The 20,266-nt window shown below is 44.7% G+C and overlaps 1 long non-coding RNA gene across 1 annotated transcript; it reads left to right on the top strand.

Annotated features, from left to right (window-relative positions):
* The first annotated feature begins 738 nt into the window (after positions 1–738).
* LOC123429837 lies at positions 739–1,418 on the top strand. Its single transcript, XR_006622760.1, has 3 exons — positions 739–826; positions 911–958; positions 1,400–1,418. It is a non-coding gene; the product is annotated as an uncharacterized LOC123429837 (long non-coding RNA).
* Positions 1,419–20,266: the final 18,848 nt, after the last annotated feature.

The following is a 20,266-nucleotide window of genomic DNA, read 5'->3' as shown; positions in this document are numbered from 1 at the left end:
CCCCGCATCCACCGTGCCCATCCGCCCTGTCCGCAGACCAGTCCTGCCCGGTGGCCGCCGTTGACCCTGTCCTGTCCCACGACCAAACACAACACACATGTAAGGTTATCCCCATTCTCCACTTTTCCCAATTTCTGATTCAGCCCTTATATTGATGGATGCATTTTCTGTTGTTCAATTATGATTGACACTTGATAGAATACAGTGACTGCTAGACTGTATTTTTTTCTTGTAGAAATGTTGAAGAATTGGTACTATGTACATACTATGTAGGTTTATTCTATGCAACACTGAGACTTAATACAATAGAGAATTTTATGTGTCTGTAAGAACACATTGATTTATTTATTTACATATGCTATTGGTAAATTAGTTAGAACGTTCACATGTCATATTTGGTGTCAATATCTTCAGGCGAACCACCACGTTTTAAATTCCTAGCTCCGCAGCAAGCTGGACTGCACCCGACAGCTTCTCCTTCAGGCCTCCGTCCATCCAACCGCTCCGCAAACCCGTGCTTCAACGGAGATGCAGCGGGCGGTGGATTTCAAGCTCCCCCACTTTTTTAACTACCCGCCCTACTTTACGTAATCTCTCTCTCCCCCCTCCTCCAACATTACTGTCACATGTTTCAACATTTTGCATGATTTGCAATTCTGCAGTATGTACAGTGGTATATGAGGAGTAGAAGATTCTTAATCAGTGCCTGGTGACAAAGTTTTCCATTTCTTGGCTTATCATGTTTTCCATTTAACTTCTATACAAGATTCTGGCCATGCGCCATCCCCGGAAGCTCGTCCTTGCTGGCTGTCTATCGGCATTAACAGTGAGAATTTTTTCAAACATGCTCTAATCTAGTGTAATGGCCTGTCTTTTTCTGCCTGACTGATAGAGTTTAAAAAAATTCTAGGTGATGACGGCGTTATCTGCTTCTCTCGGCTGGGTTGCACCTAATCTGGTATGTTTTTCACCCTGATTTATACAAAGGCATATGTGTACGCTGCCTATATTCTTTCTATAACAGTTGCTTTCACTCAGTGGTGGTGGTGGTCAGTATCATTTTAGAGTTGAAATCATGTTGATCTCTTGAAATATCCAATGTTAATACTTGATGGAACTGTGTTTATTTTTCATTTCAACACGGAGAATCACATTTATAAACCTTGTCCTGTACTCCTGATTATAGCTTTACATTAAATCTTCCAGTAACAACAATTGTTACAATCCTCGTACGTGTATTAGCTGAACCAATCGTGGGCCTCTTCTGAACCTGCTGGTAGATTATTACCACCAACCCCGCTCTCTCTCAACTATCTTGTTGCGAAGTTATGCCAAAATTTTCTTCTTAAAGCGTTACCTTGAAAGAAAGCACAGTTTAAACGGTATTTTGTTCAAACAGATATCACGTAAATGGAGATATGCACTATTGGAGATGTATGCCAAGTGTGGAAGGATCCAAAGAGCTTGGCAGGTGTTTCAGGGGATCGGTGGTCGGCGAGATCTCTGTTCTTGGAACTCGATGATCATGGCGTTTGCCTTGCATGGCTCCTAGAGGGAAGTCCTTGCCCTGTTCCATAAGTTGAGGGTGAGGATTTCTTCCTTGAATTGTATATTTTATTACTTCCATGTGTTTGCATCAACGCAACATCACTTCCTTGCAAGGTTATTATTTGGCACTAGATTTAGTGATTGTTGACATTAAAACCACCTAGCAAATTACATCATTCTGATATGTCTTTGCTCCTTGGTCACTGTGGAACTTGAGGCTGTGCTGTTCGGTCATTTAGCTCGGATTTACGAAATTTGCTATCTTCCGGGGTAGTTCGGCGCCTCATCGTCTCTAGTTTCCCCTACCTCAGCTTTGCCACCTTCCATCAGATCAAAAACAATGGAAAGGACATCTGCTTGGAAATTGCAGCTAAGCGGGATGATCTTCTTTCAGAAGTTGTAGAAGCTACTTCATGGTTGCGACATCCGCCGACGTGGTCTGGTCCACGAGGAGCATAAGCACGAGAAATCCGCTTTGACATCCAAGAGCTACGGTATGATGTCAGTTATATTTCCTCCTCATTAGGGCCGCGCAAATACGTAGGTCTGCGCTTGTTTGGATAATTATTAACCGCCGGTGATGTCAGTTATATATACCTTTGATGGTAATTTTTGTTGGTAGCTTACCAAGCTGATCGCTTGGTTCCATATATATATATGGCTGGTAATCTGTTTTTGCTATACACACAGACATGGGATTCAGCTATACAGAGGGGAGATTCGGGGATGCGGAACGTTAGGCAAGAGCAATTTGGCCCAGGAGTATCGTATATCGAAAATGCTTACCGCCTTGATTGATAAAGCAAGCAAGTTCCTGTCTGCTGGGAAAACCAACTTACATGGCCATGCTCAGGGAACCAACAAGCGCAAAGACGCACTAATGGTCAGCCACAAGCCTAAGGAGACTCTGGATGCTCTTTCTCATGAGAAAATGGTGTAGTTTTCCGAGAAAACTTCGCCCAACGGAAGCTCTGACATTACGAATATTTGGCGGTAAATGAAATTCCACATTCTTTTTTTACAATCAAGGGATGTTTTATTGCGGCAATGGAGTAACCGCAATTTCCCTCTTGCCAGTGGGACATTCTCTGCCCACGCAGCATCCAGTTGCATTTCTCACAAGCCCAAACCCCAGTCAGCTAGTATCGTCTCAGCATGCAAGGACGATGTGCATGGTCTAACTGAACCTGAACCGGAAAACAATCGGTAACTTATTTATGTCTTTGGTATCTTTAGTTTATTTTCCTGGTGCATTGATCCATTAATTTTGACTTCTCAACTCTGAATAGCGTGATTATGCATCTTGACATGAAGCCGCACATTATACCTTTGTGTAGTGACTTCTCTGGTATGGGCCGTGAATCATGGGATCGCCACGACTTCCTGAGGTGACTTGGTATTCTCACAAATGATTTTTTGTAAATACGGATATATATCCACCTGACTCTCAAACTACTCAAAATGTGAAGGTGCAAGCTTGTAGTCACCTATTGTCTGTGAAGGTCAATATGATTATTAACTGTGTTGAAATATTGTTCAACTGCTAGTCTAAGTACGTTTTGCCTGTCTATATTCTTTGTAGGGTACTCCATCTTATGCACAGTTTATTGTATGGGGATGTTGACTCCAAGTTGACGCCATCAGTAAAAGGAGTTGCAGCCACTGCTCATACAGCATGTTACTATGTTACCTTTTAAATCTCCCCCCCCCCACAGAACTGATAGTTGTAGTTACATTTGCTAAAATCTGAAGCTTTTGGCCTTTTGGAATATGCATCTTTTTTTTTGTTCCTATTTTTTATTTCTTGGAGGACAACATGTATGTACTCATATTTGTGGTTCATCTTTTTTTTATGTATTAATCGTTTTCACGCACATGATGCCTAATAATAAGAAAAGAGATGTGTATTGATCATGAGTTTAGTATACTTATTTTCTGCTATTTAGAGGCTTTATTATTGGTTCTATGGAACAAGCTGCATGGAAAAAATCTAGGTTAATTTGTTTGTCAACTTGCGTTCAATGTATGTGCATGTTTATAAACATTTTCTTTCTGGTGTAATATGTGTTTATCTTGAACCTTCTTGTGGGTATGAGGATAATAATTGAATATTTTTAGAGCTGGTAGTATAACGTGTGGTGCACCATGAGCTATACTAATGGCACACCTGGGAGGCATACTAATGGCGCACCTGGGAGGCATACTAATGGCGCATTTGGGAGGCATACTAATGGCGCACCTAAGAGGCATACTAATAGCGCACCTGGGAGGCATACTAATAGCGCACCTGGAAGGCATACTAATGGCGCACCTGGGAGGCATACTAATGGCGCACCTGGGAGGCATACTAATGGCGCACCTGGGAGGCATACTAATGGCGCACCTGGGAGGCATACTAATGGCGCAGTGCCTGGTCCGCCATTAGTATACCAGATACTAATGGCGCACCTGTGGTGCGCCATTAGTAAAAAAATCTAATGGCGTGATGCTAGTGGCGCACCTATAGTGCGCCATTAGTAGCCAAAATAGGTCCGCCACTAGCATGCCTTTTCCTAGTAGTGATCGGTTCTTGTTGTGTCTTATGAGTCCTTGTAGCTTGCTACGACTCGGGGACGCTTCGTATGTCGTGTGCACTGACTTGCACAGGATGGCTACTGTAAGCTCGAGCCCGTGCTATCATATCCACGAAGATATCGGATGGAATCTCTGTCATATGTTTGTTCCAAGCATTTCTAGCTCATACTTGGTTTGCGAGTGGTCTTTAATCAAATGTTGTCGGTAGTCACTTTGAGGAAGCATTCTTACTATTTATTGTTCGAATGCAATTGCTAAGTATTCTTGTTCAGATATTTGTGCCTATTGATTCAGCTTTACCTTGAATGTTATTCTCTGGTCTAATGTGTTGTCCGTCTTCAGGATGGCTCCACCAACTCGCCAGAATCTGGGTCGTGAGGGTGCTGATGCTCCGCCACCGCCTCCTCCTCCACCGCCGCCTCCTCCTCCAGAGGCACGGCAAGCGGTGATGGCTGCAACTAATGCTAACACCCAGATGTTAATTCAGCTGTTGCAAGAGAGGAACAATGAGCAGCAAGGGCAATTTCAACCATGCTGGTAATTAGTTTGCATCTCTGAATCAATTCCTGGTGAACCAGCCGAAGTCCTTCACGTTTTGTGACCAGCCAGTTGATGCTGAGGACTGGACTCGGGACATGATGAAACGCTTTGAGTGCAGCAATGTCCGTCCAGAGGACTTCGTCAAGTTTGCAACGATTCAGCTCAAGGGGCAGGAAGCAGTTGAAGGACTCCAGGGGAGGCTGAATGATCAGTTGGGATGATTTCTGCAAAGATTTCAGGTCTCACTATATCCCGTCTAGCTTTGTGGGAGAGAAGCGTGAAAAGTTCAGACGCTTGAAGCAAGGAGGATCCTCTATGTACAAGTACAACGTCGATTTCCACGAGCTGGCTCGATATGCCTTGCAGGACATTCTAGATCAGAAGAGGAAGATCTATCAGTTAGAGGTGGTTTGAGAGAGGACTTGCAGCAGGCCCTTGCCTTGCACGATCCCGATGAGTTTGATAAGTTCTATAACTTGGCTCTCAAGGCTGAAGCAGCTTTGCTCAAAGTGGAGAATTCGAGGAAGCGTTTCAGGGATTCCAGCTCATCGCCCTCAACTCAGGTGGTCCAGAAGCAGCAGAAATATTGGGTGTCTCCTCCTCCTCGGCAGACTCAGCAGTTCAAGCAGTCACGTGGTCATGGTTCTGTTGGGGAACGTCGCATGGGAAACAAAATTTTCCTACACGCACGAAGACCTATCATGGTGATGTCCATCTACGAGAGGGGATGATTGATCTACGTACCCTTGAAGATCGTATTGCAGAAGCGTTAGAGAACGCGGTTGATGTAGTGGAACGTCCTCACGTCCCTCGATCCGCCCCGCGAACAATCCCGCGATCAGTCCCACGATCTAGTACCGAACGGACGGCACCTCCGCGTTCAGCACACGTACAACTCGACGATGATCTCGGCCTTCTTGATCCAGCAAGAGAGACGGAGAGGTAGAAGAGTTCTCCGGCAGCGTGACGGCGCTCCGGAGGTTGGTGATGATCTTGTCTCAGCAGGGCTCCGCCCGAGCTCCGTAGAAACGCGATCTAGAGGAAAAACTATGGAGGTATGTGGTCGGGCAACCGTGAGAAAGTCGTCTCAAATCTGCCCTAAAAGCTCCATATATATAGGAGGAGGGAGGGGAACCTTGCCTTGGGGTCCAAGGGACCCTCAAGGGGTCGGCCGAGCCAAGGGGGGGAGGACTCCCCCCCCCCAAACCGAGTTGGACTTGGTTTGGTGGGAGGAGTCCCCCTCCCTTCCCACTTCCTCCCTCTTTTTTTTTTCTTTTCCTTTGATTTTCTTTTCTTGGCGCATAGGCTCCCTTGGGGCTGTCCCACCAGCCCACTAAGCGCTGGTGTGTCTCCCCAAAGCCTATGGGCTTCCCCGGGGTGGGTTGCCCCCCCCCCCCCCGGTGAACTCCCGGAACCCATTCGTCATTCCCGGTACATTCCCGGTAACTCCGAAAACCTTCCGGTAATCAAATGAGGTCATCCTATATATCAATCTTTGTTTCCGGACCATTCCAGAAACCCTCATGACATCCGTGATCTCATCCGGGACTCCGAACAACATTCGGTAACCAACCATATAACTCAAATACGCATAAAACAACGTCGAACCTTAAGTGTGCAGACCCTGCGGGTTCGAGAACTATGTAGACATGACCCGAGAGACTCCTCGGTCAATATCCAATAGCGGGACCTGGATGCCCATATTGGATCCTACATATTCTACGAAGATCTTATCGTTTGAACCTCAGTGCCAAGGATTTGTATAATCCCGTATGTCATTCCCTTTGTCCTTCGGTATGTTACTTGCCCGAGATTCGATCGTCGGTATCCGCATACCTATTTCAATCTCGTTTACCGGCAAGTCTCTTTACTCGTTCCGTAATACAAGATCCCGCAACTTACACTAAGTTACATTGCTTGCAAGGCTTGTGTGTGATGTTGTATTACCGAGTGGGCCCCGAGATACCTCTCCGTCACACGGAGTGACAAATCCCAGTCTTGATCCATACTAACTCAACTAACACCTTCGGAGATACCTGTAGAGCATCTTTATAGTCACCCAGTTACGTTGCGACGTTTGATACACACAAAGCATTCCTCCGGTGTCAGTGAGTTATATGATCTCATGGTCATAGGAATAAATACTTGACACGCAGAAAACAGTAGCAACAAAATGACACGATCAACATGCTACGTCTATTAGTTTGGGTCTAGTCCATCACGTGATTCTCCCAATGACGTGATCCAGTTATCAAACAACAATACCTTGTTCATAATCAGAAGACACTGACTATCATTGATCAACTGGCTAGCCAACTAGAGGCATGCTAGGGACGGTGTTTTGTCTATGTATCCACACATGTAAATGAGTCTTCATTCAATACAATTATAGCATGGAAAATAAACTATTATCTTGATACAGGAATTATAATAATAACTATACATTTATTATTGCCTCTAGGGCAGAATTCCAACAGTCTCCCACTTGCACTAGAGTCAATAATCTAGCCCTCACATCGCCATGTGAATTACATTGTAATAAATCTAACACCCATACAGTTCTGGTGTCGATCATGTTTTGGCCGTGGAAGAGGTTTAGTCATCGGGTCTGCTACATTCAGATCCGTGTGCACCTTGCATATATTTACGTCCTCCTCCTCGACGTAGTCGCGGATGAGGTTGAAGCGTCGTTTGATGTGTCTGGTCTTCTTGTGAAACCTTGGTTCCTTTGCTAAGGCAATGGCACCAGTGTTGTCACAGAACAAGGTTATTGGATCCAGTGCACTTGGCACCACTCCAAGATCTGTCATGAACTGCTTCATCCAGACACCCTCCTTAGCCGCCTCCGAGGCAGCCATGTACTCTGCTTCAAATGTAGAATCTGCTACGACGCTTTGCTTGGAACTGCACCAGCTTACTGCACCCCCATTAAGAATAAATACGTATCCGGTTTGCGACTTAGAGTCATCCGGATCTGTGTCAAAGCTTGCATCGACGTAAACTTTTACGGCGAGCTCTTCGTCACCTCCATACACGAGAAATATCTCCTTAGTGCTTTTCAGGTACTTCAGGATATTCTTGACCGCTGTCCAGTGATCCACTCCTGGATTACTCTGGAACCTACCTGCCATACTTATTGCCAGGCTAACATCCGGTCTAGTGCACAACATTGCATACATGATAGAACCTATGGCTGAAGCATAGGGGACGGAGCGCATATGCTCTCTATCTTCATCAGTTGCTGGGCACTGAGTCTTACTCAATCTCGTACCTTGTAACACTGGCAAGAACCCTTTCTTGGACTGTTCCATTTTGAACCTCTTCAAAACTTTATCAAGGTATGTGCTTTGTGAAAGTCCTATCAGGCGTTTTGATCTATCCCTATAGATCTTAATGCCTAGAATGTAAGCAGCTTCTCCTAGGTCCTTCATAGAGAAACTTTTATTCAAGTAACCTTTTATGCTCTCCAAAAGCTCTACGTTGTTTCCAATCAGTAATATGTCATCCACATATAATATTAGAAACGCCACAGAGCTCCCACTCACTTCCTTGTAAATACAAGATTCTCCAACCACTTGTATAAACCCAAATGCTTTGATCACCTCATCAAAGCGTTTGTTCCAACTCCGAGATGCTTGCACCAGTCCATAAATGGATCGCTGGAGCTTGCACACTTTGTCAGCATTTTTAGGATGGACAAAACCTTCGGGTTGCATCATATACAACTCTTCTTTAAGAAAACCGTTAAGGAACGCCGTTTTGACATCCATCTGCCAGATTTCATAATCGAAAAATGCAGCTATTGCTAACATGATTCTGACGGACTTAAGCATCGCTACGGGTGAGAAGGTCTCATCGTAGTCAACTCCTGGAACTTGTGAAAAACCCTTTGCCACAAGTCGAGTTTATAAACGGTCACATTACCGTCAGCGTCCGTCTTCTTCTTAAAGATCCATTTGTTTTGAATAGCCTTGCGGCCCTCAGGTAGTATCTCCAAAGTCCACACTTTGTTCTCATACATGGATCCTATCTCGGATTTCATGGCTTCTAGCCATTTGTTAGAATCTGGGCCCACCATTGCTTCTTCATAATTTGCAGGTTCATTGTTGTCTAACAACATGATTGATAAGATGGGATTACCATACCACTCTGGAGCAGTGCGTGATCTCGTCGACCTGCGTGGTTCAACAGAAACTTGAACTGGAGTTTCATGATCATCATCATTAACTTCCTCCTCAACTGGCGTCGCAATGACAGAGGTTTCCCCTTGCCCTGCGCCACCATCCAGAGGGATGAGAGGTTCGACAACCTCGTCAAGTTCTATCTTCCTCCCACTCAATTCTCTCGAGAGAAACTCCTTCTCGAGAAAAGTTCCGTTCTTAGCAACAAACACTTTGCCCTCGGTTTTGAGATAGAAGGTGTACCCAACTGTCTCCTTTGGGTAACCTATGAAGACGCATTTTTCCGCTTTGGGTTCCAGCTTTTCAGGCTGAAGCTTTTTGACATAAGCATCACATCCCCAAACTTTAAGAAACGACAACTTGGCCTTTTGCCATACCACAGTTCGTATGGTGTCGTCTCAACGGATTTTGATGGTGCCCTATTTAAAGTGAATGCAGCTGTTTCTAATGCATAACCCCAAAACGATAACGGCAAATCGGTAAGAGACATCATAGATCGCACCATCTCTAACAAAGTACGATTACGACGTTCGGACACACCATTACGCTGTGGTGTTCCAGGCGGTGTTAACTGTGAAACAATTCCACATTGTCTTAAGTGAGCACCAAACTCGAAACTCAGATATTCACCCCCACGATCAGACCGTAGGAACTTGATCTTCTTGTTACGATGATTTTCCACTTCACTCTGAAATTGCTTGAACTTTTCAAATGTTTCAGACTTGTGCTTCATCAAGTAGACATAACCATATCTACTTAAATCGTCAGTGAAGGTGAGGAAATAACGATATCCGCCGCGTGCCTCCACGCTCATTGGGCCACACACATCGGTATGTATGATTTCCAACAAGTCACTTGCACGCTCCATTGTTTCGGAGAATGGAGTCTTAGTCATCTTGCCCATGAGGCATGGTTCGCACGTGTCAAGTGAATCAAAGTCAAGTGACTCCAAAAGTCCATCAGCATGGAGTTTCTTCATGCGCTTTACACCAATATGACCTAAACGGCAGTGCCATAAAAATATGGGGCTATCATTGTTTACTCTAACTCTTTTGGTCTCAATGTTATGTATATGCGTATCGCTATCAAGATTCAATATGAACAATCCTCTCACATTCGGTGCATGACCATAAAAGATGTTACTCATAGAAATAGAACAACCATTATTCTCAGACTTAAAAGAGTAACCGTCTTGCAATAAACAAGATCTAGATATAATGTTCATGCTCAACGCAGGCACTAAATAACAATGATTTAAGTTCATCACTAATCCCGATGGTAGCTGAAGTGACACTCTGCCGACGGCGATTGCATCAACCTTGGAACCGTTTCCTACGCGCATCGTCACTTCGTCTTTCGCCAGCCTTCATCTATTCCGCAGTTCCTGCTTCGAGTTGCAAATGTGAGCAACAGAACCGGTATCAAATACCCAGGCACTACTACGAGAGCCGGTTAAGTACACATCAATAACATGTATATCAAATATACCTGATTTTTCTTTGCCCGCCTTCTTATCTGCCAGATACTTGGGGCAATTGCGCTTCCAGTGACCCATACCCTTGCAATAGGAGCAGTCTGTTTCAGGCTTAGGTCCAGCTTTGGGTTTCTTCGGCGGATTGGAAACAGGCTTGCCGCTCTTCTTAGAATTGCCCTTCTTGCCTTTGCCGTTTCTCTTGAAACTAGTGGACTTGCTCACCATCAACACTTGATGCTCTTTACGGAGTTCAGACTCTGCGACTTTCAGCATCGCAAACAACTCGTCGGGAGACTTGTTCATCCCTTGCATGTTGTAGTTCAACACAAAGCCTTTATAGCTTGGCGGCAGTGATTGAAGGATTCTGTCAGTGATAGCTTCTTGCGGGAGTTCAATCCCCAGTTCAGCTAGACGGTTTGAGTACCCAGACATTTCGAGCACATGTTCACTGACAGACGAGTTTTCCTCCATCTTGCAAGCATAGAATTTATCGGAGGTCTCATACCTCTCGATCCGGGCGTTCTTCTGAAAGATAAACTTCAACTCCTGGAACATCTCAAATGCTCCATGACGCTCAAAGCGACGTTGAAGTCCCGGTTCTAAACCATACAAGACTGCACATTGAACTATTGAGTAGTCCTCCTTACGCGCTAACCAAGCGTTCTTAACATCCTGATCAGCCGTAGCGGGTGGTTCATCTCCTAGCGCAGCATTAAGGACATAATCCTTCTTCCTAGCTTGTAAGATTAGCTTAAGATTACGAGCCCAGTCTACAAAGTTGCTTCCATCATCTTTCAACTTAGCTTTCTCTAGGAACGTATTAAAATTCAGGATGCCACTTGCGTGAGCCATGATCTACAACACAAATATATTCAAAGTGGACTTAGACTATGTTCAAGATAATTAGAGTTCAACTTAATCAAATTATATGCTAAACTCCCACTCAAAAAGTACATCTCTCTAGTCATTTGAGTGGTTCATGATCCACTTACACTATCCCAAGTCCGATCATCACGTGAGTCGAGAGTAGTTTCAGTGGTAAGCATCCCTATGCTAATCATATCAACTATATGATTCATGATCGACCTTTCGGTCTCATGTGTTCCGAGGCCATGTCTGCACATGCTAGGCTCGTCAAGCTTAACTCGAGTGTTCCGCGTGCGCAACTGTTTTGCACCCGTTGTATGTGAACGTTGAGTCTATCACACCCGATCATCACGTGGTGTCTCGAAACGACGAACTGTAGCAACGGTGCACAGTCGGGGAGAACACAATTTCGTCTTGAAATTTTAGTGAGAGATCACCTCATAATGCTACCGTCGTTCTAAGCAAAATAAGGTGCATAAAAGGATTAACATCACATGCAATTCATAAGTGACATGATATGGCCATCATCACGTGCTTCTTGATCTCCATCACCAAAGCACCGGCACGATCTTCTTGTCACCGGCTCCACACCATGATCATCCATCAACGTGTTGCCATCAGGGTTGTCGTGCTACTTATGCTATTACTACTAAAGTTACATCCTAGCAAAATAGTAAACGCATCTGCAAGCACATATGTTAGTATAAAGACAACCCTATGGCTCATGCCGGTTGCCGTACCATCGACGTGCAAGTCGATATTTCTATTACAACATGATCATCTCATACATCCAATATATCACATCACATCGTTGGCCATATCACATCACATCTCATACCCTGCAAAAACAAGTTAGACGTCCTCTAATTTTGTTGTTGCATGTTTTACGTGGTGACCAAGGGTATCTAGTAGGATCGCATCTTACTTACGCAAACACCACAACGGAGATATATGAGTTGCTATTTAACCTCATCCAAGGACCTCCTCGGTCAAATCCGATTCAACTAAAGTTGGAGAAACCGACACTTGCCAGTCATCTTTGAGCAAAGGGGGTTACTCGTAACGATGAAACCAGTCTCTCGTAAGCGTACGAGTAATGTCGGTCCAAGCCTCTTCAATCCAACAATACTGCGGAATCAAGAAAAGACTAAGGAGGGCAGCAAAACGCACATCACCGCCCACAAAAACTTTTGTGTTCTACTCGAGAAGACATCTACGCAAGAACCTAGCTCATGATGCCACTCTTAGGGAACGTCGCATGGGAAACAAAATTTTCCTACGCGCACGAAGACCTATCATGGTGATGTCCATCTACGAGAGGGGATGAGTGATCTACGTACCCTTGTAGATCGTACAGCAGAAGCGTTAGAGAACGCGGTTGATGTAGTGGAACGTCCTCACGTCCCTCGATCCGCCCGCGAACAATCCCGCGATCAGTCCCACGATCTAGTACCGAACGGACGGCACCTCCGCGTTCAGCACACGTACAGCTCGACGATGATCTCGGCCTTCTTGATCCAGCAAGAGAGACGGAGAGGTAGAAGAGTTCTCCAGTAGCGTGACGGCACTCCGGAGGTTGGTGATGATCTTGTCTCAGCAGGGCTCCGCCCGAGCTCCGCAGAAACACGATCTAGAGGAAAAACTATGGAGGTATGTGGTTGGGCAACCGTGAGAAAGTCGTCTCAAATCTGCCCTAAAAGCTCCATATATATAGGAGGAGGGAGGGGAACCTTGCCTTGGGGTCCAAGGGACCCTCAAGGGGTCGGCCGAGCCAAGGGGGGGAGGACTCCCCCCCCAAACCGAGTTGGACTTGGTTTGGTGGGAGGAGTCCCCCTCCCTTCCCACTTCCTCCCTCTTTTTTTTTCTTTTCCTTTGATTTTCTTTTCTTGGCGCATAGGCTCCCTTGGGGCTGTCCCACCAGCCCACTAAGCGCTGGTGTGTCTCCCCAAAGCCTATGGGCTTCCCCGGGGTGGGTTGCCCCCCCCCCCCCGGTGAACTCCCGGAACCCATTCGTCATTCCCGGTACATTCCCGGTAACTCCGAAAACCTTCCGGTAATCAAATGAGGTCATCCTATATATCAATCTTTGTTTCCGGACAATTCCAGAAACCCTCATGACATCCGTGATCTCATCCGGGACTCCGAACAACATTCGGTAACCAACCATATAACTCAAATACGCATAAAACAACGTCGAACCTTAAGTGTGCAGACCCTGCGGGTACGAGAACTATGTAGACATGACCCGAGAGACTCCTCGGTCAATATCCAATAGCGGGACCTGGATGCCCATATTGGATCCTACATATTCTACGAAGATCTTATCGTTTGAACCTCAGTGCCAAGGATTCGTATAATCCCGTATGTCATTCCCTTTGTCCTTCGGTATGTTACTTGCCTGAGATTCGATCATCGGTATCCGCATACCTATTTCAATCTCGTTTACCGGCAAGTCTCTTTACTCGTTCCGTAATACAAGATCCCGCAACTTACACTAAGTTACATTGCTTGCAAGGCTTGTGTGTGATGTTGTATTACCGAGTGGGCCCCGAGATACCTCTCCGTCACACGGAGTGACAAATCCCAGTCTTGATCCATACTAACTCAACTAACACCTTCGGAGATACCTGTAGAGCATCTTTATAGTCACCCAGTTACGTTGCGACGTTTGATACACACAAAGCATTCCTCCGGTGTCAGTGTGTTATATGATCTCATGGTCATAGGAATAAATACTTGACACGCAGAAAACAGTAGCAACAAAATGACATGATCAACATGCTACGTCTATTAGTTTGGGTCTAGTCCATCACGTGATTCTCCCAATGACGTGATCCAGTTATCAAACAACAATACCTTGTTCATAATCAGAAGACACTGACTATCATTGATCAACTGGCTAGCCAACTAGAGGCATGCTAGGGACGGTGTTTTGTCTATGTATCCACACATGTAAATGAGTCTTCATTCAATACAATTATAGCATGGAAAATAAACTATTATCTTGATACAGGAATTATAATAATAACTTTACATTTATTATTTCCTCTAGGGCATAATTCCAACAGGTTCTTCCCACCCACCCAACCCATCTTTCAAGTAGAGGATTCAGCAGCGGAAGCAAGGGAATTCTCAAGTGCAATTCTGTCCGCTGTCAGATGTTACTTGTCACAAATGTGGGCAGAAGGGTCACTACTCCAAAAAGTGCACCTCTCAACAGCGTCTTCCACCCCCTCCTCCAGGGAAACCTCCAGGCAATGCTATGGTGAAGTTCAATCCCAAGTATGCAAGAGTCAATATGGTGAATGCAGCTGAAGCGAAAAACTCCACACACGTGATAATGGGTAATCTCTTAGTTAATGATATTCCTGGAAAGGTTTTATTTGATTCTGGTGCATCGCATTCTTTCATCTCAACGCCTTTTGTTACAAAGCATGTGTTTTGTTGTGAAGAGTTGCCTAGATCTTTAATTGTGGTTTCACCGGGGTTGCAAATGAATTCTCGCTTCATAGTTCCGAATGTCTCTGTCAAGATGGGTGATTATGCCTTTTTGGCTTCTCCTATTGTCCTTGGCAACTCTGATATTGATTTGATCCTTGGGATGGATTGGTTGGCTATGAACAAGGCGTCTATTGATTGTGAAGCTAAGGAAGTGAAGCTCACTCATTCTTCGGAGGACGTGATTATCTTCGCGGCGCGTGATGACACGGTCCATCTATTTTCCTTGAATGAGAAGGGTGAGATCTCTTCAATTTCTCAAGTCTGAGTGGTCTGCGATTATGAAGATGCCTTTCCTGAAGAGCTGCCAGGAATGCCTCCGCACCGGGCAGTTGAGTTCTTAATTGAGCTTGAACCGGGTACGGAACCAGTGTGCAAGCGGCCGTACAAAATGGGTCCAGAAGAGCTAAAGGAGCTGAAGAAACAACTTGATGAGCAAGAGCGTCTGGGTCTGATCAGACCAAGATCATGTCCTTGCGGTTGTGGAGTTCTTTTCGTCAAGAAAAAGGATGGCACGGACCTACTCTGTGTCGATTACCGTCCATTGAATAAGAAGACAATCAAAAACAAGTATCCACTTCCCAACATCAATGAGTTGTTCGAGCAATTGAAAGGGGCTAAGATCTTCTCGAAGCATGATCTCAGGATGGGATACCATTAGATTCGCATTTGCGAAGAGGACATTCCGAAGACTGCCTTCAGGACAAGCTTTGGCTTGTTTGAGTAGACGGTGATATCTTTCGGTCTCGCCAATGCTCCACCGACCTTCTGTGTGATGATGAATTATATCTTCTCCCCATTCAAGAATGAATTTGTCTTGTTGTATCTTGATAACATTCTGGTGTTTTTGGAAACTGAGGAAGAGCATGAAGAACATCTCAGGCTTGTGCTTGATAAACTAAGAGAGCATAAGTTCTATGCAAAGTTTTCCAAATGTGAGTTCTGGTTGAAGGAAGTTGTGTATCTTGGCCACATTATCTCTGCCGAGGGCATCAAAGTTGATCCATCAAAGCTGCAGGCCATTGTTGAGTGGGAACCTCCGCAGAATGTGAAGCAGCTTCGAAGCTTTCTCGGGCTTGCAAGTTATTGCAGAAGATTCGTTGAGAATTTCTCCAAGATTGCTAAGCCTCTCTCAAGTCTTCTTCAGAAGGGTGTGAAGTATGTCTGGTCTCCAGAGTGTCAGTTGGCCTTCGACACACTCAAAGGGAAGCTCACTTCTACTCCAGTCTTGATTCCTCCTGATGATTCAAAGTCTTATCAAGTGTTCTACGATGCCTCTCTTCAAGGCCTTGGTGCAGTTCTGATGCAAGAGAAGAACGTGGTAGCTTATACCTCGAGGTAGTTGAAGCCAACTCAGAAGAATTACCGCACTCATGATCTTGAGTTGGCGGAAGTGGTATATGCTCTGATGACTTGGAGACATCTCTTGTTAGGCAGACGAGTTGAGGTCTACACCGATCACAAGAGTCTCAAATACATGTTCACCTAGCCTAACCTCAATCTTCGGCAAACTCGTTGGGTGGAAATGCTCCAAGATTACAACCCGAGCCTTGACTACACTCCAGGCAAAGCTAATGTCTTTGTAGATGCTTTGAGCAGAAAAGCTTACTGCAACAATCTCATTTTGAAGCCTCTCCAGCCTGATCTTCGTGATTCTTTCAGAAAGCTCAACCTTCAGTTAGTACCTCAGGGATTTGTTGCTAATCTCCACTCATCGTTAAGTCCGGCAACCTGAACTTCTTGACGCAATGGTGAAGAAAGTTAAGATTGGCTTGGCAAAGAGCATTCCCAAATATAAGTGCTCCAGTGTTGATGACAGAGATACCTTGTTGTTCGAGGATCGCCTTCTCGTTTCGAACGGGGATCTGAGGAATGTTTTCATGGAAGAAGCCCATAATTCCCTTCTCTCGATACATCCAGGAAGTTCCAAAATGTATCAGGATCTGAAACAGACTTTCTGGTGGACTCGCATGAAGCGTGAAATTGTTCAGTTCGTGAATGAATGTGATGTCTGTCGTAGAGTGAAAGCAGAGCATCAACGTCCAGCAGGTCTTTTGCATCCCTTGCCCTTTCCTGAGTGGAAATTCGATCATGTTGCCATGGATTTTGTCACTGGGTTTCTGAAGTCCAAGAAAGGCAACGATGCCATCTTTGTCGTCATCGACAAGTTGAGCAAAGTCGCTCATTTCCTTCAAGTCAAGGAGTCTATCTCGGCAGCTCAGCTTGCAGAGCTGTATACGTCAAGGATAGTATCATTGCATGGTGTTCCAATGCTGATATCTTCGGATCGCGGAAGCATCTTTACTTCCAAGTTCTGGGATTCATTTCAGTCTATGATGGGTATTATGATTCGGTTCAGTACAACATTCCATCCTCAGACTAGTGGGCAAGTTGAGAGAGTCAATCAGGTCCTCGAGGATATGCTAAGAGCCTGTGTGATTTTGCTTGGCATGAAGTGGGAAGACTGCCTACTTTTTGCTGAGTTTTCATACAACAACAGCTATCAGGCAAGCTCAGGCAAGGCTCCATTCGAGATTCTTTATGGTAGGAAGTGTCGTACCCCGCTCAATTGGTCAGAGACTGGGGAGCGTCAGATTCTAGGGAATGACATGATTGCTGAAGCAGAAGAAATGTGCCACGTCATTCGGGATAATCTCAAAGCAGCGCAGTCTCGGCAGAAGAGCTACTACAATAGCAAGCATCGTGACATGACTTTTCAGCTCGATGATTTCGTCTATCTCAAAGTGTCTCCCATGAAGGGCACTCAGCGCTTCGGCATCAAAGGAAAGCTTGCTCCTCATTTTGTTGGGCCTTTCAGAATTGTTGGCAAGAGAGGCGACCTTGCATATCAGTTAGAGCTCCCTTCCAACTTCTCAAATGTGCATGACGTGTTTAATGTCTCTCAGCTCCGGAGATGCTTCAAGACTCTCGAGCGCACAGTTGATCTCCAGGATATCGACCTCCAACCCGACCTATCCTACCATGAGCATCCAGTAGCGGTTCTTGAAGTGACTAAGCGCAAGACCCACAATAAGTCAATCAAGTTTCTCAAAGTGCAATGGTCACATCATTCCGACAAAGAGGCCACTTGGGAGCACGAGGATCACCTCCGTTCCGAATTTCCCGAGTTCTTCCAGTCCTAGATCTCGGGTCGATTTCCTCTTGTAGTGTGCGAGATTTGTAACAGCTCAGATGCTTTCTTTCCGTATTTGTACCCCTTTCCAATTGTGGAACCCTGTTGAACTTATGTTATGGGAGTGATGAGGTGCTCATTATTTCATGTGTTGTCATTTCATGTGCATCTCATGCATCATATCATTATGTTTGTGTTAGCCTTCTTCTTATCTACTTTGGTGTGGTGATTTCATGTGGCTTGTGTGGTATTATGGAGTGTGGTGTGGGTGCAAGAATGACCTCAAACATTAAGTTGCACCATAGCCCAAAACCCCTCTCTTATTATATTTCTTTGAGGCATAATTATGTTGTTGTTTTGGGGTTTTAAAAATGTTCCTATTCTATGGAAATTCTTTCAAATATTGGTGGATGAAAAACCTCACTGATTTGAAATTATTTTTATTTTTGTTTTATTTAAAACAGGGACTGATTTATAACAAAACAATTAATTTACTTTTCTCTAAAATGCCTCCACTATTTTTATAAATAGGAGCGGCATTTTAGAGACTTATAACTATTTTCCTGTTCTTCTTTTATTCCGTTTTTAACTTCGCTCTTATTTTTCCGAAGTCTGATTTGAATTATTTGTAAAGAGAGATCCATGTTTTGTTTTAAAGAGAGGAGCACGTAGTTGAATGGGCTTTGGCCCATTGCTTCTCTGGCGCGCAGGAGCCCATCTCCTTTCCTTTCTTCCTCCTCCTCACGCCATTCCTTTTTCTTCTTTCTGTCTGCAGAGGGACGCGGGAGCGCGTGAGAGGGCTCGTCCACGTCGATGCCATGAAGTTCACCGACATCGAGGGGCCCTATTTAACCTCGTCGGTCGTGCCTTCCTCCTCCTAGGGTTTCGCTTCCTCCCTCCTCGCCACCGCAACTTTCCTTCTTCCCCTGTTCTTCTCTGAAGTTAGATCCGAGGGAGAGAGAGGTGAGTTCAGAGAGGGAGCAGGAGGTTTCGTAAGTGCATCTAATGCCCTTTAGTGATTTTGGTGCTTTGAAGACTTATAGGTTAAGTATCTAATGTGTTCATGAGTGTACACATGATCTATAAGTCGCTAAGGAGTTTAAAATATACGATGAATATCGACCCCTAAAAATGTATATCTTCGGCTGAAGAAATTGGTCTTTTGCTTAAGACTTCGATCGCGAAGAAATTGCGATGAAATTGATATTCCTCGTGAAGATATTGAAGATGAGGAATTCGGTGGGTCCTGAAGAAAATCAATCTGAAAACTTTGAAGCATGAAGATTTATTCTTGCTGTTAAAGGGGGTCGAGGTAACACTTTGGAATGAATTTCCTCATGATGCTCAACCCAAGCCTAATCCTACCAAAATCCTCAAGTGTGGAATATGAGAGACATGAGGACTCTCACAGTTGAGGGTCCCGACCGTTACCGCAATTCGCGCCACATCACTGATCTTATCCACACCAACGGTCATATTATTTAAGGGCATTAATGTCAAATCATGTTGGGATGCTCCCAGGCTATAAATAGCCGCCCCCACAACCATTAGCTGGTTGGCTGCTCCGTTAGAAACTGACACTTGTCATAAGGGCAACCCAAATTCCTCAGAGTCTTCGAGAGTAAATCATTAGTGAGGAAATACCCCAAACACCAAACCACAAACCAAAAACCAAGTGATTGAGCATCACTTAAGAAGTTGTTCCTATGTGGGACTGAAGCCTTTTACCTTTGAGGATTGTGCATCCTCTAGACGGTTATGCGTCATGGTCTAGAGCAATCCAGCAGTCAATTGTGGAGTGTCGGGTGACCAAGTTTGTGAGGGTTTGGAAGTCTGCCCTGAAGACTTACCACGATTGTTGGGTGAGGACTGTGTGTTCTTAGCTCAAGGAGAATACGGTAGGGACTGTGTGTCCCGGGACTGTGTGTATTTTGGTTTCAATACCAAGACGCTCCAAACCAGATGTACAACTCTCACAGCAGTTGGAACTAGTCATCAACCTTTGTCTTCACTGTGAAACGAGTTCTATTTCTTCAACTCTTTCAATTTCTCATATTGTATGTTGAAGATTTTCATTGTCACTGTTTTAAGAATTCGCTAAAGACTTTCTCTGAAATTCCTCAACCCCAAATTCTTCACGCGAGTTAATCATCACCTGTTCTCTCTATGCCTACATACTGTGCAAACTGCTTTTCATATACTTCACCTTGAAAATTGTTGTAGTGATACTTTGCACCCGTGATCCTTTGTTGTTTCCGCTGCAAGTTAGTCATTAATTATGAATTTCCTCAAAAGGAATTTCATCAGTGATGAGATTCTAAAAATCTCCTGTTCACCCCCTCTAGTCGATATAACACACTTTCAATTGGTAACAGAGCAAGGTACTCCCTTGTTCTGTGTCATTTTGGTTTAACCACTTGGAGTTTTAGTTATGTTGACTGCAGGCATGAT

Source organism: Hordeum vulgare, chromosome 2H (genome assembly GCF_904849725.1).
Source record: "Hordeum vulgare subsp. vulgare chromosome 2H, MorexV3_pseudomolecules_assembly, whole genome shotgun sequence".
NCBI classification, from domain to species: domain Eukaryota; kingdom Viridiplantae; phylum Streptophyta; class Magnoliopsida; order Poales; family Poaceae; genus Hordeum; species Hordeum vulgare.
This window is presented reverse-complemented; position numbering and strand designations above follow the sequence as displayed.